Source organism: Planococcus citri, chromosome 5, assembly GCF_950023065.1.
Source record: "Planococcus citri chromosome 5, ihPlaCitr1.1, whole genome shotgun sequence".
NCBI lineage: Eukaryota > Metazoa > Arthropoda > Insecta > Hemiptera > Pseudococcidae > Planococcus > Planococcus citri.
In genome coordinates, this window is record NC_088681.1 from 53151913 (window position 1) to 53175444 (window position 23532).

The 23532-nt window shown below is 35.3% G+C and overlaps 1 protein-coding gene across 4 annotated transcripts in view; it reads left to right on the top strand.

Annotated features, from left to right (window-relative positions):
• Nucleotides 1–23532, top strand: part of LOC135847918 (zwei Ig domain protein zig-8-like) — a 450816-nt gene that overhangs the window by 45628 nt on the left and 381656 nt on the right. The window contains exon 1 of one of the 4 annotated variants that reach the window (XM_065367658.1): nt 11348–11607. The exons of 1 other annotated variant lie outside the window; for it this stretch is intronic. The gene's annotated coding sequence lies outside the window, so the exon portion shown is untranslated. Of the gene's footprint in view, nt 1–11347; nt 11608–23532 lie in introns of those variants that run through there. 2 more of the 4 variants (XM_065367655.1, XM_065367657.1) reach the window with 2 other exon arrangements.

Below are 23532 nucleotides of genomic sequence, written 5' to 3' on the forward strand. Positions count from 1 at the left end.
TTAGCGGGATTCAAAGGGGTAGGTTCAAAATGGCGGTTCCAAAATTCTCCAAAAATTAACCCCGCCCCCTCATTTTTGTCCCCGAGGGTTGATAATAGAAAAATCACCTCGCATATAACGTTCATCGGATTCAAACAGGTATTCTGCACTAAAAAAAAATTGAAAATAATACGCAGTGGTTCCAAAATTCTTTTTTTATTTACAACTTTTGAAACCCCTGGAGCCCAAAAAATGGTCATTTTAGGTCAACTACATTCGTATATTGGAACATTTATTACAACATTTTAAGAGTGGTCAAGTCGATAACTGTCTTGGGTCAAAAAATGACCTTATCATAACTCCTCCTTTCCAGACTGACTTTTTGCCCTCCCCTGTGTGTGCCTGTCTAGCTTGTCGTCTGTCCGATCTCGATGTCTGGCCTCTGACAGCCACTGACCTGTCTGTCCAGCCCCTCATGGTTGTCTTTGACTCGTTTGTTTGGCTTCTCAAGGTTGTCTGTCTTCAGGGTGTCTAACGGTCATAAAAGTCATGGAAAAGTCATGAATTATGGTAGGTGGTCATAAAAGTCATGAGAATAAATCATGAAAAGTCACGAAAAAGTCATGAATTTTGCTCGAAACACACTTAAAGTTTTTTCTTATTAGCCCATAAAATGAAAAAAAATTGTAAAATGAAAATTTTGTTCAAAAAATTGAAATATGTACAAAGGTACTTAATTTTTGATTCTGTACAAAAATGGCAATCCTGTTCAATTTCCTTGCTGTTTCAAGTTCTTTATTGGTGGGGGGGAGAGGGTATTTTCATGTGGTAAAAATGTGAAAAATAAGTCATGAAAAAGTCATGATTTTTTGTCTGCGAGTTTTGTTAAGACACCTAGACCCTGGTTTTCCTGTTTTGCCTTCTTAGGTGATTGACGTGTCTGTCTGAATTTTCAAGGCCATCCATCTGGCCTTTTAAAGTCGTTGATCCGTCTACCTGGCTTTTCAGGGACGTCTGTCTATCAATATGGCCTTCTCAGGCCACCAGTCCGTCTATCTGGTTCGTCAAGGTCGTCTGTCCCCTTGACTAGCCTCCTCAGGTCATTGACCCGTCTGTCTAGCCTCTTCAGCTCATTGACCTGTTTGTGTTGCTTCTCAAGGCTGTCTGTCTTCCTGTCTGACCTCTTAAGGTCATTGACCCGTTTGTCTGGCTTCTCAAAGTCGTCTGTCATCCTGGCTGGCTTCTTTTTGGTCATTGACCTGTCTGTCAGGCTTTTCAAGGCCGTCTGTCTTCTTGTCTGTCCTTTTAAAGTCATTGATCCGTCTGTCTGGTCTCTCAAGGTCGTCTATCCGCTTGTCTGGCTTTCCAAGGCCGTGCAAATTCCAAAAATTGACTTGATCTTTCATACCTTGAGAGCCATGCACCTTCTAAAAATTGATTCGATATTGCATAGTTCAGAGGCCATGCAAGCTCCAAAAATCAGTGTGAAATTTCATTATTTAAAGACCATGCCAACTCCAAAAACTGATTTGAAATTTTGTACTTTAAAGTCTTTGCAAACTCCAAAAATCAATTTGAAAAATAGGTAACTTGGACGCCATCCAGGCCAATTTTTAGAATTGATTCGATTGATTACTAATCCGTAGTTTAGAGACCGTTCAAGCTTCAAAATACAAATTGAAATTTCGTAATTTGAAGGTGATGCAAGCTCCAAAAATCAATTTTAAATTTCATAATTTGATGAACACAATTTTTTTATAGTAGGTAGCTTTAAAAAGAAAACGAAAAAGTAGGAATTCTTAATTTTTGTGATTTGTAATTCATTTGATTTTATGATAAACCTTTTTTAGCTACATTCTGGCTTAATGAGTGTTTTGCTGAAAAAATGAGCAAACTTTGTTTAGTGGATAACCTTTTTTTTTTTTTTTTTTTTTTTTTTTTTTTTAATGAACAAGAATCTTTAGGCAAATGAAACGAAAGTGTGAAGATGTTTGTGTGATTTTGATGGTGGGATTGATGAGGGTTCAGAAGCATTTGAAAAAATTTATTATACTGACGTCAAAAAAAAAACGTGAACATTTTTGTAAGTCTATAATTCAAACCTTCATTTTTGAATTTTTTCTCAATTTTTCATGTTTTTGGGGAGCGGGGAGGGGGAATATTCGATTGTGCATACTTACCCAATGCCAAAATAATAGGGGATTCGATTAAGGCATTCGAAATTTGTTCTGCAGTTTTTTGATGGCACTCCATAAACTTGTTCAAATACCTCCACAAATTCTCCAAACTATCCCCTCTCAAATGAAAGACGATCTACTTATTCTAGTTTCTACTCGTAATTGAATAAAAATCTGCTTGAAAATGTTGAAAATTGAAAATTCAAATTCAAGTCCAGAAAAACGTCGACACTTTCTTTTAAAAATTATCAGAATTTAAGGAATTTAGTTGTTTTTTGAAACATTATACAATACATTTAATTTGAAAAACAATCGAAAAAACACGTCCTTATTTCCCTAATTTTTGCCTAATGAGGGTCAACAGATAGTAAAAAAATGTAAAATTGACCCAAAAAATTCCACCGCATTTTCTAAATTTCTGTTGAATGAATACAAGGTGTAGATCGTAGTGAGGCTTGTTCAGTTCACTGTACTCTAATTTATCACGAGCTTATATGGCTGTACGTCTACAGTCATAAAACAACGTAGAGATGGTAGGTCCAACCATACCATGTACCTTGCTACCTCGCTGTATAAGGAACGTGTATGTTGAAATACTATGTGGTAGTTAGTAATTACGCGTATAAAAGAGAGAAGAATGAAGGAGCCTGAGTCGAGGGCCCCCTCTCCCTCCCCCTTTCAACATAAGTGTATTGCACACCAGCAGCAACGAGAGGACGAGACGAGAGCTTCTTTATCATCCTCAAAAGTACCATTAATTTGATATTTAACCGGCTGAGCGTTATAAATAAGTTGGCTTGTGAGAGAATGCTACGTACGACGATTTTGCCCGAGTGTAGTGTATAAGTTCACCGGCTTCTCGGTTATAAAATTCGCACTTTAATTATAATTGTGTTTCGCGATTTCGCGCATTAATTAAGTTTACGGCGCTATTAATAAAATTGATACACGTGTTTAATGTTATAGGATAAATTTGCATTTTACCGGCGGCTTGGCTCGACTTGGCTCGGCTGCTACCGATAAACGAGAGAGCAAGCCTATTGTGTTATACTTTGACCCGTGATGTATTACCTACTACTGTAGGTATAGGTACGATATGATTCGTGAGGTGCAAATTGTTCAATTTTCTCGTTACGAAAACGTTTTCCTGTATTTTTCTTTGATTTTTCTTTAAAAAAAAGAAATACCGAGACGAAGTCTTGTTTTGAAAAATATATTACAGAAATAAATTGAGGAGGTTGGGGAGGGAGGAAGGGGGGTTTGAAGTACTAAAATAATAAATGCATTCGATTGTATAGTGTTAGCAGTTTCAAAAGAATCGCGACGAATGATTCGAGACTGCAAAGGTGAGACTTTGACTACACACATAAGTAGGCTTCCTTCGAGTACGTAAAAGGAAATTTCATAGGTACAGTAGGTACTTTGAATTGCAACGACATCGAATAAAATTTTTCTGCTCAGAATGTCTCACCTCTCGCTCGACTGAGTAATTCCCATTGTTCGGGGCAATTTACCGTGAACATTTACATTTCATTATCTACATAGCAGTATAGGCAATCAGTATAGACATGGTGGATGCTGCCGATGCCGGTGCTCTGTACCGAGTGATCTTTTGAAAATTATTTTACGTCGTGGTTACCGCATCACTGAATTCGACATCAAAGAAATTCGCCAAACACTCGATTGAAAAAGGTTATCAGATTATGAGATGCGGAATATACATAGAGTGGCGTGCTTTTTTGGTAAAGCCTTTTATTTTTCATCGTCGGATTCCCTGGAGTGCTATATGACGACGAATCGTCTACCTCTCTAATTATTTACTCGGTTATTTTCGGACACGAAGATATATTCGTTTGATAAGTCGAGAGTCGAGCCGACCAAATCTCAATGCTTATTATAAAAATTTGTCGCAGTCGAGTATTCCGCGAAATTGATGGAAAATTATTCTCGTTTATTCGACGATCGAGGGTGACCCTTTTTTTTTGACGTTCTTTTCCATACAGATGCTCTTTGAACCAAATTTACCCAAGATTTGATTTCCACGATACCTGTGAGAATCATGGTGGAATTTTTGACGTTTTTTTGAAAGGGTTCTCACACATGTAGCTTGTTGAATTTACGAAAATTTTCCACATCTAGTCATTTTTCACGTTTTATTAAGCCGAGTTGACGTGTTTTTTTTTGCAGCTACAAACTATTCGTTAATCCCAGATGAGCTTTTTGCTTTGCTAGGTGCGGTATTGAGATGTTCGCGTAAATCTCTTGTCTTTTCGTGTTTCTTTTTTTTCACCCCTGTAAAATTACTTCCTGGTTAGATTTTTTAGCTTACCTATACGTAGGTGTAGTGTAATTTGAAAAATAATCCATTAATTTTTAAACCCCTGACGAGTTTGTTTGACCGATATTTAAATCGAGGTTTTTTTTCTCTTCGCAACGTACTCGTATAAGAGGATTACGTGTAATTCATATTTTGAAAAAAATAACTGTCATTTTATTTTTTAGAGCTGATTTTTACGCTTTGATGAATTATTATAGTTATAGTCGACGATTATTTTATACGAGGATTAATTCACGAAAATGATATCAATAATGAGATAAAACTAGGATGAGAAATTCGAACCGTGAAAATTATGGAGATTAACTGGCGGATTTGGTTTAAAAATTCGCTCGATACAATTTCACCTACCTACGGAGAGTTTGACGACGAAGAGGCGTGTCGATTATTTTTTTTTTTCATTTTTCGAAAGTATTGTAAATATTTTGAAATTTAAGCTTTTCTTAAATTTCGTCTCTCGTGAAAGAAGGTGTAAATGTTATTCGCTCGTCGGAATTTTTCCAGTGTCTCGAAAGTTTATTTTTGTTGTGATGTCAAAGTGTAGGCGAGTAATGCTACAGATGGAACCTCCTCGACGATGTTTTGAGTTTTGTAAATTGATCGAAGGGGCGTGTGAGGAAAGAGAATTTCTAGAAATTATCGCCCAAGTGTTTAGGAAATACCGTGGCTAAGAATGTTGTTCGCTGCGTCGTTAAATGGAATTTATATTATCAAATTTTGAAATTTAATTTGCGAATTGGTTTCCTTCGAAAATCTGGAAAATACCGAGAGAAAAACTTGAAAATTGCGTCAAATGTCGTATTATTTTACAATGCTGAGTGGGAATGAGAGAATTTGGGAAAATTAAATTTTCACCTGCGAGCTATTTGTTGGATCCATCAACAAATTGTGATGTGATTTGTTCAAGTAGTGGGATTTTTGTGGAATTTTTTTTTCTTAGTTACGTGAAAATATTTGTTCAAGGTCGATAGACTTTCGAACATTTATTCGAATAGCAAAAAATACCAGTTTTCATGGTCTTCTGAATTTTTTTTGCTACAATTGAATTGAAAATTTGAATAAAAAATTTACGTCTGCAAATTTTTCGAAAAAATTCAATTTCAAAGTTGAAAAAAAAATTCAAAAATACTGAAAATGCATCAGGGAGAAAAGCTGAAATCTTTCATCAAAAACTGAATTTTAATGTTTAAAGTTCGAGAACTAAGAAAATTGACTTCATTTTTTTTTTCACATAACATCATATTGATTACTTACTCAATGTGTATATTTTATTTACCTACCGAGCTAAATTGATGCAGTTATATGCATAAGAAGTATTCTACCCCTTCCTGCCCGGCCCTTAATTTACTTGAAAACTTTATTCGACCGTAATGTCTGGAATGATATCCACGAAGACTTGCTCAAAATGAAATTTGCATTCATCCATAAGAAAATTTATTTCCATAAATCAATCCCCCGAAAAAAACTCTCGAAAAGACACATAAATATTGCACAGTGCACACGTATCACGAGACCAAAATAGAAAAAACAATTATAACTCTCGACGAGAATTTCATCTTTTGAAAATCGATGAAAATCGAATGAGAATTTTTGTCGTTGCATAGAAAAAATATTGTACTCGTATATGTAAGTTGTAGTTTTTTCCCTCTTCTTTTTTTTTCTCTCTCTCTCTCTCTCTCTCTCTCTCAAACGTGGCATACGAGTATAACAAATAGAGGAGGATTTTTTCCATCGCGTGAAAATACTTATAGAAGTTACTTTCGCTTCTGTCAAGTTTGCTCACATCTCAATCACTCCCGGCGGAATAGTGATTTTCAGCAGCTGAAATTCGAGCTTTACCGCGAGGTACGAGTAAAAGAAAAACGCAGATGTAGGTGAATATTGCTAGTGGTTGCGGAATTGTTGGTTTTTACATGTAGAAATACTGGGTAGTACGAGAAGAAGAATTGTTTTGAAAAATTGTGGGTTAGTTTTGTATATTTTTATGCGTGTGAAGTATTGGTGAAAAATTGAGTGGTTCGTTATGAAAATGATGATGGGAAAATTAGACAATGAAGATATATAGTCTTTATTTTGGGATCTTTTTCAAGATTTTTTATTCATTGGAGATGAATATCGAAAAGATAATTCGGATTGTTTGTGTTCTTCTGTATCATATAAATTACACCTCAAGTTTTATGAGCATAAAATAATAAACGTAAAATAACCGAAAAACTCAAGAGAGAAAAAAAAACTCCGATTAGAAAAAATTTTCGCAAATAACTAAATCATGCATAGCCAACAAACACCTTTTTCGAAAAAAAAAAACAAAGTTAATATCTACAAATTGGTTCAATGGAATATGATAAAGTTATAATTCAAAACTGTCTACATTTTGCCACTTCTCCAGATGTGTCTTTAAAGGAGTTGATCTCTGGGTATCAATGCTGGGCTGCTCAAAACAAAAAAGTGATTCAAATTCCAAGCGATTCCAGCGCTGCTTCCTTTTTTTCACCATCTCCAGCACAGCCAAACGCTCAATTACTTCCAAATTGATCAAAACCTTCAAATCTGCAGACAAACATTGGAAAACTTTTGACAAATTCCTCAAACTCACGCATGGAATTTGGAAAATCAGCATTGTATCGAACAATTTGAAATCATCAACTTGCTCATGCCCTTATTTCATGAAAAGAACAACATGTAAACGTGTACTTGGAATGCAAAGTTGTCAGAATGGGTTCGGGACCCCCCCCCCCCCGGTGGTGAAATCCATTTCCTTCGGCCAAAAACGCAAACGCGGGAGGCTAGCTAAATCCAAAAGGAGTGACTTCATTCGCAATTTGGGATGAGTCGTTTTACGTCTACATAATATACGCAAGTACATATCCACTTACGTCAGAATATTTTCATTCTGATGCTGTTCATTCAAATTTTGAATCAATGATGTACTCCAGATAAAAAAAGAAAAAAAAAAAAAAAAACAGAACTAATGCAACTTATTTGCTTCATTACATGTGCTACCTTCCTACACAGATGATTTTTTCGTAAACCTACGGAATCTACGTCAGTGGAACTGTCATTCAACTTTCTCTTACGCACGTTTCCAAAAAAAAAAAAAAAAACATTTCTACAATCTATACATATAAATATAAGCAGACAGAATCACATAATTCATTCGTAACTACTTTGGGTACCTACGCTACTTTTTGAATTTAAAGATTCCTCTTCGAGTTATTCGTCGCGATACGAATTAATTATATTTTTTAAATTGTTTTAACTTCGGTGCATCGAACATAATCAACGAGCAGTGAACAAGGTAAGATTACAACAACTGAATTTAATGATTTTATTTTTAAACGTTTTTTTTTTTTTCCATTCTTGAATGAATTCTCAGTTTGCATTTTAAATCCGAAAATGTTCAATAGTTGGACTCTTATTTTGAAGTTTCGCTATTTTGCACCCAATTATACCCGAAGTTATTGAATTTTATGCTAGAGGAAGTTATACCAGTGTCTGATAGTTTCCTCTAGTGATGAAACAAAAATTGAAAAAAAAATCGAATGTGCAAAAATTTCCCATTTCTACGATGCTCCACTTTTCAAAAAAAAAATACTTCATCTTTGGTCAGAATCTTTCTGAATAACCTCCATTTTCAAGAAAGTATTTCCCCATTCCTCAAAAACAATGTTGGTTCTTGTGTATTAAGTCCTCCGAAATGAAAAAATAAGAAAATGAAAGATTGAAGTTTGTAAAAAAAAAAATTGGAAACTTTCCATTTTTGGTCAGGATCCTACTTGAGCAATAATTCCTATTTTAAAGAAAAAAATGTTTGAGTTCTCCCTCAAAATCAATATCAAATAACTTGTATTGAGCATTTCAAAATCTTGGAAAAATAAATGAATTAAAAACTGAAGTTTGAATTAAAAAATAGAGAATTAATACCTAATGACCAGATTTTGACTAAATAACCCTCTTTTAAAGAAAAAATGTACTTCGGCTCCCTAAATTGAGTTTTTGATTTTTCCCTACTTCCATTTAAATGAATCCATACCTAGCTATTTTCTTTAGGAAGGGGGCTTGTTGGGTTTTTGTATGTATATAGGATAGGTACCTATTAGTCAAGGAGCCCGCTTAAGGATCTATTGCACCCCCCCCCCGTCGATCTTCCGGGACAACTTTTTTCTTAGAGGGAGAGTCCTAAGAAACATTTCTAGCCCTTGTACTGAAAAAAAAGTGGTTCTACTTACAAAATGGCGGGCATTACGATTGACAGGTCTGTTGGAATCACAGATTTTGCGTTTCAAGACTTCCAACATAGGACTTGCACAACATTTTTCAAACCGTACAAAAGTAGATCGAAAGACCAGGCAAAAATTCATCACCTGTCAAAATTTCAAGTGCTAAAGTGCGTTTTTCAATTTTTGGTGAATTTTTGAAAATCAAATTTAGGTTAAAAATGAGGGGGAAAATCAAAATTTTACCAAATTGACCAAGAAAGCTAAAATTTTGGATATACCCTATTTTGGACCAGCAAAATCAATTGGAAACGGTTTCAAACCGGTTTGAGCAGTTCTGGAGCCTCCAGCAGATTTTTAAAACTCGAAATTTCCACAAAATTTCATCAAAGTGTAGTTGGATAGTCAAAATTTACTCTGCAAACTAATTTCAATACGCTACGAAGTCAACTGTAGGAGGATTTCAAGTCGTTTTGGAGCCTCTACCGACTTTTTGAAAATTACTGGAGCCTCCAGTAGTTTTTTGAAACCTGAAATTTTTCCAAAATTTCATCAAACGGAGATGGAAAGTCGAAATTCATTCTGCAAACTGATTTCAATACGCTACGAAGTCGACTGCTGGTGGATTTCAAGTCGTTTTGGAGACTCCAGCGACTTTTTGAAAGGTCGTATGGCGTTTTTTGGAAAATTGAAATTTCCAAAAAGTAGCTGGAAGCTTCAAAACCATTTGAAACCACTGACGTAGTCGACTTCATAATATAGCATTGAAATTAGTTTGCGAAGTGAATTTCAGCTTTCCAACTCCATTTGTTAAAATGTTGCGGGAATTATAAGTTTCAAAAATCTACTGGAGGCTCCAGAAATTTTCAAAAAGTCGCTGGAGGCTCAAAAATGACTTGAACTCGCCTGAAGTCGTCTTCAGAGGGTGTTAAAATTGGAGTGTAGAGTAAATTTCAGCTTTCCATCTCCATTTGATGAAATTTTGTGAAAATTTAAAGTTTCAAAAATCTGAAATGTTGTCAGGTGATAAATGTTTGCCTGATCTTTCGAGCTACCTTTGTACGGTTTGAAAAATTTCGTGCAAATCCTACGTTGGAACGAAAATCTGCGATTTCGGCTGACCTGTCAAGGGCCACTTTTTTTTTTGAGTACAAGGACTAGGCGATTTCTACGATATCTCGATGAATTGTTTGGAAATTACTGGAGCCTCCAGTAAATTTTTGAAACTTGAAATTTCCCCAAAATTTCATGAAAATGGAGATGGAAAGCTGGAATTAACTATGCACTCCAATTTTAACACCCTCTGAAGACGACTTCAGGTGGGTTCAAGTCGTTTTGGAGCCTCCAGTGACTTTTTGAGAGGTTTCGTGGCGCTTTTAGGAGAATTAAAATTTCTAAAAAGTTGCTGGAAGCTTCAAAACCACTTGAAACCACAATACAGTAGACTTCATATATGTATTATTGTATTGAAATTAGTTTGTAGAGTAAATTTCGGATTGCTAGTCCCATTTGATGAAATTTTGGGGAAATTTCAAGTTTCAAAAATCTACTGGAGGCTCCAGCAATTTTCAAAAAATTGCTAGAGGCTTTAAAACGACTCGAAATTCACCTACAGTTGACTTCGTAGCATATTGAAATTCGTTTGCAGAGGAAATTTCGACTATCCAACTCCATTTGATGAAATTTTGTAGGAATTTAGAGTTTTAAAAATCTGCTGGAGGCTCCAGAACGGGTCAAAACGGTTTGAATAAGTTTCCAATCGATTTGGCAGGTCGAAAATAGGGTATATCCCAAATTTCAGCTTTCTTTATCAATTTGGTAAAATTTTGATTTTTTCTCACATTTTGGCCAAAATTTGATTTTTGAAAATTCACCAAAAATCGAAAAAGGCACTTTAGCACTTGAAATTTCGACAGGTGATGAATTTTTGCCTGCTCTTTCGATCTACCTTTGCACGGTTTAAAATTTTTTATGCTAGTCCTATGTTGGTACGCAAAATCTGCGAATTCGGCTTACCTGTCAATCAAAATGGCCACCATTTTGTAAGTGGGGCCACTTTTTTTTTTGAGGATAATGGCTAGAAATGTTTCTTAGGACTCCCCCTTTAAGAAAAAAGTTGTCCCGGAGGATCGACGAGGGGGTGGAATAGATCCTTAAGCGTGCTCCCCGACTATAATGAGGTCTCGGTCGGGGTAATTCAATTCATAAATTTCCAAAATGACGACTTTCTTATTAGAACGTCGTCGAGTGTGTCTGTTATTTACTCATAATTTCTCTTCGGCTGGAAATATCGAGAAATGTTCAAATTATTTGCGAAGCCGGGGAATCGAGTATATTATGGAGATAGTTCATATGCACGGTGAAATGTGTACGGTACAGGTAATGTGTGTCATAAGGTCTACGCTGGTTGTATAATACGTGTGCTACGAGACGTGCATGGACAAAAGGAGACGCGATGACGATGGTGATGTGAAAAAGGCAACCAACGTATATACGTAAAGCGACGTGTGTATTTAAAAATGCTAAAACACGGAGACACTGTATTCAGTATTCGTAGTATTCGAATTCGTATACTATAGTACTCGTAATACAAGCGATGGGCATGCGTTCGAGTGTAAAAAGCGCCGGCTACAGATTATATCTCCTTTACGGTATGGTTCAGTTTTCGCTTCGATGTTGAGCATTTGTCAACGTGTTGAGTTGCGTTGCCTTTTGCGATATTTCTAGTATGGTTACGTAAAATAATAATATAGTTGTGATCGGAGGCGTTCTCGATTTGTGCAAAAAAAAAATCCGTTTTAGTGTCGGATCGTTGTGGAGGTACATATTTTATAATTTTTTTTTTTTTCAAACAGCCTATATAAGTCACGCCGGAATATCCGAAGGCGTAACGAAAAAGGTAAGATGGGTCCTTTGCAAGAGATACACGTACGATATACGAGTATACGTTGATCAAACTCTATTCTTGACCAATTTCCGCCTATTTGAGGTATCACGAATTAAAATTTCGAGCAAATTGAGCCAAAATTTTTGGCCAATTTAACCTCGAGGATTCGAGATCATAATTTTCCTTGGACCTTCGAATAAATGTGTACTCGAAGGTTCGAATTTATCGAAGTTGAAAGACGTAGCTCGATAAATTAGCGAAATTTAATAAATTCGCGTGCACGATTATTGCGGCGTGTTGTTGGAAGAGGGGAGGGAAAGAACCGCAGCAGGAAGTGCCGGCTGTCGAGATGGCGCAAATTTACACACTTTGATTTTAATCTAAACAAGCATACCTGGCGAGAATTCCAGCCTTGGTCCGTTATTCTCTCGTCTAGCACTTTATGATTTTTCCGTAGACAAACGAAAAGTAGTACTAGGTACGATATAACCGGAATAAACGTAGCCTTTGTGAAGCTGAAAGGATAAATTTATTATTTAGCGATGTTCAAACGTTCTTTGTTGCCGGCCATTGTGTTTTATAAGCTGTGTACTTCTACCTATTTGGCATTTCTTTCATCTTTTGTCGCTAAGCATTCGGTATACTTATTGCTTTGTTTGTACGTTGTAATAATTTCAACGAACCGAGGGAATTTTTTCGAAAAATTTATAGAGAACGGTTCTCTTCTCCATCTTCATTTTTTTTCTTTTTCTTTACGTCGGCCTGCTTTGACGAGGCTATAATGTATACGTTGATCGGGTATTTTTCTTATGAAAAAAATTCCTCATTTTCTGCATCGTTTCGAAGAGAAAAAAGAAATAACGAGAAAAATAGCCTAAAAGGTGAACTATGTAGGTTTGTGTTAATAAATTCATCGCCCATCATTAAAATTGACCAACTCGTAACACGCGAAATTTTTTTTTATAAAATTGAAATATTTTCCTCGAACGGTTTGTTTGTGTTTTTTCTCTCTCTCTTCTTCGACACAGTTAAAAATAAACTTTTAATAAAGTACCCGAAAAATGCTCGATTCGAATTTTTAGTCTCCATTCGCAAAAATTGCTGGCATTTGTGCGAATAAAAAAAAAAAAAAAAATACACTGAATGTAGATAGTCGAATACTCGTGTAATTATAAAGATGCGGCGGCAATTTCTACCGAAATTATATAGTTTTTCATTTCATCGTTATTTATCGTACGCGTGATTTTTTTTTTTCAAACATGTTTGTATCGAGACCGATAACCCTTGTAATATTCGCCAGGATTTGTGTATACTATAGACGAATTTTAACCCCTCAAAAGTCGAGTTTGTATATTGGAAAACATCGCGTATCGCTTGTTGGAATTTCAAATAAAAATGCTGGATTTCTATTTTTCTCTTTCTGGCGCAATTTTCGACTATCTGAATTACGCGTAGTTTTTCTTTTCAATGGAAAATGTTCGAGAATTTATTCGAATCGCGAATAAAAAGATTTTCAGAGGCACTGAATGAGAAACGTGGTGCACCTGGATTTAGAGAAGTTTTTTCGTACGAGTTTAATAGTGATTTTTTTTTACGTGTTTGATTTTTGTAGCGCGAAGTGGTAGTGTGGTAGTGTTTGCTTTTCCACCTGTGTTCCTCTCCCTCTTCTCCCCCCATCGAGAAAAATTGTTTTATTGTGTAATCTCAAACTTAAAGTGATTAAAAATTAAAAATTGGCTAAATGAATTTTTTATTTTTATACCTCATTCAGTCTAAAATTTATACAGCTCATTTCATTTTGAGAGAAACTCAAATTGAAAGTATTTGGGGGGAGGGAGTGAGAGTTGACATTTCAAAGATTTGTTGAAATTTCAGAAACTCAGAATTTTAAGCCATTTTGATTAAAAAAAATCAAGGTAGAGAGAGAGAGGAAACTCAAATAGAAAGGATTCTTTTGAGGGAAGGAGGGGAAGGGGGAGTCGGCATTTTAAGGATTTGTTGAAATTTCAAAAACTCAGAATTTTAAGCCATTTTAATGAAAAAAAATCAAGGTAGAGAGATTGGCCTATCTGAAAATTTTTCAAAACATAATTTTAATGGGAAATATGCAAAAATTGTAAAAAAAACTGTGCAACCACTAAAAAAGGACTGACGAAGGAGACATTTTTTTTTCAGTTCCAACTTAATTCAGGATTATTGTTTTTGAAAAAAAATCCCTTCTAATTTTTAGGTACCCTCCCCCTTACTTTCTCTATGTTGAAAAGGTCTAGAGAATTTCGAAAATTTTCGAAAAAATCAAAGTTTTGAAAATTTAGTTCAGCTGTTAGTTTTTTTTAATCATTCTAAGTATTTTGAAAAGAGGGAAAACGAGAAAATTGGCACATCTTGAAATTTTTCAGGGCATATTTCAACTTAAACTACTAAGAACACCTGTAATATCTGATAGAATTTTTTCATGTCAGCATATGAAAAAAAAAAAACACATTCAATTTGAAAATGAGTAAGTAAAATAATTTTTTTTAGCTTCATAATTTTTGAAAATTCCAAGTGGTTGTCAATTTTTTTATTCGTTTTATTATTAAAAGGGGCAATTTTTGTAATGTCTAAAAATTTTCCAGGGCTTAGTCCAACCTCAAGATATCTAAAAATATGAGGTATGTAATGAAAGTAATGGGGAAATGTGCTGATTTTTAAAATGTGCGTTGAAAGTGGGAAAAAACAGGTTCCTGCAGATTTAGTCAACACTTCAATAAAAACAGATAAATATTTTTTTTGTAATTTTAATTCTTTAAGGAGATAGAGAATTTCAGAATTGTGTGTGAGTCATTTTAGTCAACGGTGGGAAATTGTCTAAAAATTTGACTTGAAAAATAGCTGCAGAATGAATAAAGATATAGTTTGAAAACTTTCTACGCCTGATCGAGAAAAGTTGGAAGAGCATTTTAAAATGCATCACTTTGCCAAATTTCAAGTGCTGAATTCCATTTTTCAATCTTTGGAAATTTTTTGAAAATTCAAATTTTGGTTTATTTTTTACGAGAAAATGAAAATTTGACTAAATCGAGATAAATATCTGAAATTTAGTTTTTATACCCTATTCTGAACCTCCCAAATCGATAGATGGTGGTTTTGAGCTGTTTTGGAGCACCCAGTCGATGTATGAATTTTTTCAAGTTCTCAAAAAAAAAAACAATTGAAATATGATTTTGAACAAGCCAAAACAATTTTTGAAAATTTGTGCTCAGCCCAAAAATTTGGTAAAAGCATCAGATTGGTTCGAAAGCGTCACTAATCAATTCAGGAAGTCAAAGAAAGGGCGTAATCCAAATTTCAGATTTTTTTGTTCGGCACATTTTTGAAAGAAGAATTTCTCATTTGTTCCAAAAGAGATCGCCGAAGAAAATGTTGAATTTACGAAACCAATAGAAACGAGTTTTTAATCTTCATGCCTAAAAATATGCAAGTTTATGCTTGCTAATGATTTTTTTTTTTTAGCAAATATCCAAAATTGGAAAATTCAAACATTTCCTGGAGGCTTCAGAACGGGCCAGAGTTCAGAAACACCACTAATAAATTTTAGAGGTCAGAAATGCGGTGATTTTTGGCTCTTTTCGTGGCAGATTTTCAAAATAGGAAAATTCAAACATTTTTTGGCGACTCCAAAACGAAAAAAACTCTCACGCAGTAAGCGTGAGAAGACCGACTTTTCGTAAAATAAATATCTTTTACGAACGAATTGATCCACTTTTATTTAAACAGTGATTCGCGAACGAACTGATTCGTATAAGTGACTTGTTCGTGAACGAATCGATTTGTACAAGTGACTCGTTCGTGAATGAATCGATTCGTATAAGTGACTCGTTCGCGAACGAATCGATTCGTATAAGTGACTCGTTCGCGAACGAATCGAATCATACAAGTGAATCGTTCGCGAACGAATTGATTCGTACAAGTGAATCGTTCGCGAACGAATCGATTCGTACAAGTGAATCGTTCGCGAACGAATTAATTCATACAAGTGAATCGTTCACGAACGAACCGATTCAGACATGTGATTCGTTCGCGAACGAATTGATTCATTTACTCAATTTTCAATGAATCATTCGCGAACGAATTGATTCGTATTAGTGACTCATTCGCGAACGAATTTATTCATAAATTAAAGATTCGTTGGCGAATGGTTCTTTCAAAAAATTGATCAATTCGTTCACGAATGATTCACAAAAAATTGAGGGTCGTATACTTAATAGGAATCGAGCAAACCTAGTGAGATTTCAAGTTTCATCGAAATCAGTTCAGCCATTTCCTAGGTAATGAGTTTTGAAAAATTCTGAATAAAAATTTTGTCGCTCGACAAATTTGAAAGCTTTGAGCTTTTGAAAATTTTGTTTTCAATTACGCGCGAAAGCTACGAACTTTTGGATCATGGTGCAAGTGCGAAATCATAGGAATGGTGATGGACTTGTGATACTTCAAGTTTCAGAAAAATTGGTTCAGTCGTTACTCAAGGTAATGATTTTTAAGTGAAAAATGTCGAAAAAAAATTTTGTCGCTCGATAAACTTGGAAGCTTTGAACTTTTGAAACACGATGATGGTGACAAATTGTCCGGCTAGTATCCAAGGGCTGACATTTTGAGTTTCATCAAAATCGGTTCAACCGTTCCTGAGAAATAAATTTTTAAATGAGTTTTTAAGTGAAAAATGTCGAAAAAAAATTTTGTCGCTCGATAAACTTGGAAGCTTTGAACTTTTGGAACTTGATGATGATGGCGAAATCTCCGCTAAGTAGTGTAGTTCTGAAATTTCAAATTTGATCAAAATCGATTCAGCCGTTGCTGAGAAATTAAATTTTATGTGTAAATTCACCTCATCACATACGAGTACTTAAATATTTAAGTAAAGACTTGGCACACGAATTCATTTAAAATTGAACTTTTAAAAAATCATTTCTCAGGAACGGTTGAACCGATTTTGATGAAACTCAAAATGTCAGCCCTTGGATACTAGCCGGACAATTTGTCACCATCATCGTGTTTCAAAAGTTCAAAGCTTCCAAGTTTATCGAGCGACAAAATTTTTTTTCGACATTTTTCACTTAAAAACTCATTTAAAAATTTATTTCTCAGGAACGGTTGAACCCATTTTGATGAAACTCAAAATGTCAGCCCTTGGATACTAGCCGGACAATTTGTCACCATCATCGTGTTTCAAAAGTTCAAAGCTTCCAAGTTTATCGAGCGACAAAATTTTTTTTTCGACATTTTTCACTTAAAAACTCATTTAAAAATTTATTTATCAGGAACGGTTGAACCGATTTTGATGAAACTCAAAATGTCAGCCCTTGGATACTAGCCGGACAATTTGTCACCATCATCGTGTTTCAAAAGTTCAAAGCTTCCAAGTTTATCGAGCGACAAAATTTTTTTTCGACATTTTTCACTTAAAAATCATTACCTTGAGTAACGACTGAACCAATCTTTCTGAAACTTGAAGTATCACAAGTCCATCACCATTCCTATGATTTCGCACTTGCACCATGATCCAAAAGTTCGTAGCTTTCTTACGTAATCGAAAACAAAATTGAGCTTTTTCAAATTTTCGGGGGGTGACTTTGCACAAAATTTTTTAAAAATTTAATTTCTCAGCAACGGCTGAACCGATTTTGATCAAATTTTAAATGTCACAACTAGGCTATCAGCCGAACATTTTGGCATCATCATCAAGTTCCAAAAGAACGCAGCTTCCAAGTTTATCGAGCGACAAAATTTTTTTTCGAAATTTTTCAAAACTCATTACCTAGAAAACGGCTGAACCGATTTTGATGAAACTTGAAATCTAAGTAGGCCTCTACGATCTCTATAATTTCGCATATTCACTTCGATCCAAAAGTTTGTAGCTTTCGAATTAAATCAAAAATTCAAAAAAAAAATTGTATATATATATATATGGACCTAAGTATCCTCGACGTCACCATACATAAACAGTACCTTTTGGTCACCAGGCTTTTAAATGCCTCCGGAGGTGTATTTACTTCATATTTGTAACCAGCACAGTTATAATAGTGCTTATACTCTTTTCCCCACTTGATTTACATGCTTTAAGTTTATACAAAAAAAAATTTACGAGAATGGTACCAATTTGCCTCCGATTATAAACTGATCTCTTCCGTGACCTTGTGTATTTAAAAAGATATTGACTATACCAAATTGTCACCTGCTGCCTTGCCTAATAGATTACAACTACGCTGGCTACGAATACGAAAATTTAACACAACTGGGAGCATTTAAAAAGGCGGTGACCAAAAGGTACTGTTTATATGCGGTGACGTCGAGGGTATGTCAGTGTTGATGGAACAAAATTTTTAAAATCTGTATACAGTAGGTGTATACATGACCTTTTCGTCACCGGACAAACTTTTCCCCTTTTACGTTTCAGGGGAAAACAAGCCGTTTGGACTTGGTATACACAGGGAAACGTCTTCGTCACCGGCAAAACGCCTCCGTCACCGATTTCGGTGACGAAGAGAACGCGTGAGTATATAAAAGGTGACATAGAGGTACCATTTGCATATCTATATATATATATATAGATATGCAAACGGTACCTCTACGCCACCTTTTATATACTCACGCGTTCTCTTCGTCACCGAAATCGGTGACGGAGGCGTTTTGCCGGTGACGAAGACGTTGCCCTGTGTATAACAAGTCCAAACGGTTTGTTTTCCCCTGAAACGTAAAAGGGCAAAAGTTTGTCCGGTGACGAAAAGGTCATGTATACACCTACTGTATACAGGTTTTAAAAATTTTGTTCCATCAACACCGACATACCCTCGACGTCACCGTATATAAACAGTACCTATTGGTCACTGCTTTTTAAATGCTTCCAGTTGTGTTATATTTTCGTATTCGTAGCCAGCGCAGTTGCAATCTATTAGACAAGGCAGCAGGTGACAATTTGGTATAGTCAATATCTTTTTAAATACACAAGGTCACGGAAGAGATCAGTTTATAATCGGAGGCAAATTGGTACCATTCTCGTAAATTTTTTTTGTATAAGCTTAAAGCATGTAAATCAAGTGGGGAAAAGAGTATAAGCACTATTACAACTATCCTGGTTACAAATATGAAGTAAATACACCTCCGGAGGCATTTAAAAGCCTGGTGACCAAAAGGTACTGTTTATGTATGGTGACGTCGAGGATACTTAGGTCCATATATATATATATATAGCCGCATACAGGCAAACTCGTAACGTTTTGTATAAACAGCAATCTCAAGACCCCTTTATAACTTCGTTGCTGTGCATACGCTCGACGCGTCACCCCATAGGCCTGATAGTACTCGATGTTAGGCCGCGTTATATTCGTTAACTTGATTTTTGGGGGCCCTGTGGAAAAGTTGCTCATTGCCGAAACATCAATTTTTCAGGAAAGCTTTTTTTTTCAAGTCCTATGCATCCATGTTTTTCGCAAATACATTTTGAACAAAGCATCCTACAAAAAAATAACCAGCTCTGAGCAGAAAGGAAATTTTATGCTCTACAATTTCCTTCAATGCATTTTTTTCATAGGATGCATACTTTCCTCGTAAAATCAATGTTAATGTTGAAAAACACGAAAATGCGGACCTGTATAATCAACTTTAAATTGAAATTGAGCAGTCAAAAATTCATTTTAGACGATTTTTGACCACGCCATGTGAAAGAGGAGACCTTCAACCACCAGAATCACCAAACAGAACTTGCAAAATGAATAAAATGGTTCTTGGCAATAAGCACCTTTTTCTCATGTCCTCGTAGATAATAATTAGGCTATGCACTCATTTGAAAATTGAGTCAAATGAGAAATTGTATAAACAGCAATCTCACGTCCCTGCTCAAACTTTGCCAGTAGACTCCCCACACCTTGTAGATTCATATAGCACCTCATCGCAAAGTCACGTCCTAAAAAGGTTACGAGTTTGCCAAAACGTTATGAGTTTGCTGGTTAATCTAGAAAAAGGTTACGAGATTGCCCCCTAGAATATATATATGAATACACGTACCTAGTACCTTGTGGTGCCCGGGTCTTTTATGGTAATTGTGGTGCCCGGGTACATAGAGGATCATATATATATGTATGATAAAGGTGTTTTGGAGCAGTTTATTTTTTGGGGGGTTTTTAGTCATAGTGGTGCCCGTTATATAAACTTGGTACTTCTAGTGCCCGCCTCAAAAATTTTTTTTTCACCTTAGAGTGCATTTCATCAAATTCTACATCGTTTTATATAAAAAGACCTTGTGGTGCCCGATTTGGGCGCCACAAGCCCAAAACCGGGCACCACAATGACTACGTATACTTAAAACGGGCACCACAATGACTAAGTTTAAATCTATATATATAAGTATATAAACCTTATATAAGGAAACCTGAAATTTTGGGAATGAGCCTATCGTGATCCCAGACCCTCGAAACGCAAAGAAAAGTCACTCCCCGACCCAACTTCCACTATCGCAACAAATACAATACTCCACTTTTCTCCGAAAAGTCGGTAAAAGTCGGTAAAAAAAACGACCACTAATGGATTCCAGAGGTCGATAATAGGGGATGATCCAAACTTCAGCTTTCTACCTCAATTCGATCAAATTTTGATTTTTTCATTCAAAATGTCGAATTCAAAGTTTTAAAAATTCGCTAAAAATTTAAAAAAAATGAAAATTGACTAAATGAGATATAGACATCTGAAATTTGGTTTATACCCTATTAATAACCTCCAAACCCCATAAATGGTGGTTTTGAGGTATTTTGTAGCATGCAGTGGAAATTTAAATGTTTTCAAGTTCTCAAAAACAATTAAAGTATGGTTTTGAACAAGCTGAAATCATTTATGAAAATTTCTGCTGAGCCCAAACATTTGCTAGATGTTTCAGATTGGCTCGAAAGCGTCAGTAATCAATTCAGGAGGTCAAAGATAGGGTGTAATCAAAATTTCAGCTTTTTTGATCGACACAATCTTGAAAGAGAAATTTTTCATTTGTTCCAAAGACGATTGCTGAAGAAAATTTTGAATTTATGAACCAATAGAAACGATTTTTGAAACTTTGTGCCCGAAATATTTTGAAGTTTATAGGTGCTAAATTTAATTTTGGGTTTTTATGACAATTTTCCAAAATTGAAAAATCCAAAAATTTTCTGGAGGCTTCAGAACGGACCGGAAGTTTAGAAAAACCACCAATCAATTTCAAGAGGTCAGAAATGGGGTGATTTCGGCTCTTTTATGGCAGATTTTCAAAACAGGAAAATTCAAACATTTTTTCGAGGCTCCAGAACGGACAAAAACCACCACTAATCGGTTCCAGAGGTCAAAAATAGGGTATGATCCAAATTTCAGTTTCCTATTTCAATTTGATAAGATTTTGATTTTTTTAACTCAAAATGCGGAATTTCAATTCTCAAAAAACCGCCAAAAATTTAAAAAAATGAAAATCCTGCTCCTGAATTATTCGGATCGATGCTATTCTTTAGAATTTTATTTCGACTCTCCTCCCCTCCTCCCCACCCACACTTCTCAAGCGAAAGAAATCAAGACTGGATAATTTTATCGCAACTCGCAACTTCATTTCTGGCCAAATGCGTGGGTTTTCCCCCAATCAGGTCCATTGTGCGACGAGAAGGTCGGAAAATGGTGACACAGACATTAGACATTCGCCGGAATTTCGACGAATTTTTATTTCATTAGTTCGCTCGCCTGAGCTTTTACACTACGAATAAGGCATTGCTATATAGATGAAAATCTTATCTGTTACACTTGAAATACATTAACGACGGATCGAAAATGTATTTATTCAAGGTAATGCTTATCTAAGGGGAAAGCTTCGGCCTGCCTTTTGCAGCTTGAGCTTCTTCGAATATCGAACCTTTTGTACTCGTAGCAATGTTTGACACGAAATTGTAATCTCGAATGTTAACGAATTGAAATTTTATCGCCAACTCAACCTTGATCTAGTCGCGAGGATATTGTTAGAGAAGTTTGGGGCTCCTTCGTAATCAACTCTATATTTTTTAGGGGAAATTGGACGCTTCAGCGGATAAATACTGCCAAGAAGTTATCAATTTTCAGCGGATTACTCGATTTTAATTTTTGCTCGGTCTGCTGAGCTCAGATATCCTGAAGATTTTTAAATTCGCGAATTCAGCGTAAAGTTGATTTTTTTCATATGTTAAAGATAAACCATTGCGAAAAATCATCGTTTTTTTGTTGGTTTCGCTGTAATTTGAGAGAAAAATTTATTATCTTTATCGCACTATAGAAAAAATAACTTCATCGATGAATCGTTTTAACCTTTCACATTTCAGCGGTTGTATTTTTTCTTTTTTTTTTGGATCGGTGTGCGGTCTATAGGAAAATGTAATAATGACCATTGTGATGTAAAAATTCGGTATTTTTTTCATTCGACCGCGAATAATTTCCCGATGAAAACTGAAAAAATTGAAATGAAAAAACATCAACGTGTGAAAGTTGTAAACTTGAAATGTTTTTCAGCTCGATTTTGCACCATGTTCCTTTATCGCGTAATTGGAAATCGTCATTCGGTGTTCTCTCTTTTTTTTTTCATTTAATCTCGTACGCGAAATCTATTTATTCGTCTGAGAAAAGTTGGTAAAGCGTAATGAAGCGATTGCCAATAAGTTGAACTTTAAATATGGCTGAAGCAGTGAAGCTTTTGGCAAACAATGCACGTTTTTTTTTTGTTCAAGTCTCGCTTTATCGACGGTTTAGTTATTCGAGAAAAATTGATTATAATTGGAAATGACGGCTGGGTGTTTTATAACGATGAATTTTTGCTGATTAAAATATTGCTAAATCAAAAAATATGCGAAGTGTTGGGAGATTATGAAATATTATTAACGTTGGCGTTATTAAAAAGGCGGAAAAATTATTGTTCGGATAACTTTTTTGCAGAATTTAGAGGAGTTTAGTGTTGAAAAAGTATTTGCTGGTTTATTCCTCGTTGATATTGAATAATAACCAGGCGTTATTCTGTGACTTGCGAGGGAATTTTTTGAACTGGCCACTTTTCGATTTAAATGAAACTGAGCTGGATCGGAAGAACATGTCTTCCCCCCTCCCCTCCAATCTAAATTTTCAGTGCTAAAATTCAGTTTTGGATTTTTAGAAAATTTTTAAAAATTGTAAATTTTTCCAGAAATTTGAAAACGTGCTGGAGGCTCTACAAAAGTCAAATTGCGATTGTTTTCGAATTGGATGATCGTGGAGACACACTAGACGATATCTTATCGAAAACACGTTTCACACTCCTGGAATTTTTCGGTACCCACCTATAATGGTCAGATTGATCCTTCCAGAGTGATTTGAAATTTCTGGAGAAAATTAAAAAATCGCCGGAGGCTCCAGAATGACCCCAAACTGGTAATTCTTGATGTGTGGGACATGAATTGAAGGAATCAACTACATATAGGTATTCACAACAGCTAATTTTACTCAAAAAAATTTATATTTTGTGAAAGTTATACCTACTCATCCATAAACCAGGAAAACCAGAACATGAAACCTCATCATACAGACCTATCAGCTTATTGCCAGTCCTATCTAAAATCTTTGAGAAACTAATTTTACAAATGCTATGGCCAATTCTGGAAAATAGAAGGCTGATTCCAAACCACCAATTCAAATTTTGTTTGAAACACAATACTATTCAGCAAGTACATTGTCTCGTCAAAAAAAATGAACAACTCTCTGTATGCTGGTCTCTTAATGAAACTTGAAAAACATCTTCCAGACATACAGTAAAAGCTCGTTATAACGCTTTCGGTTATAACGCTGATTTCGTTATAACGCTGATTTTCTCTGGTCCCTAGACAACCCCATTTAAACCAATGTAAAATTAATCGCGATATAACGCTCATCAGCAATTATAAATCGCGTTTTAACGCTCTA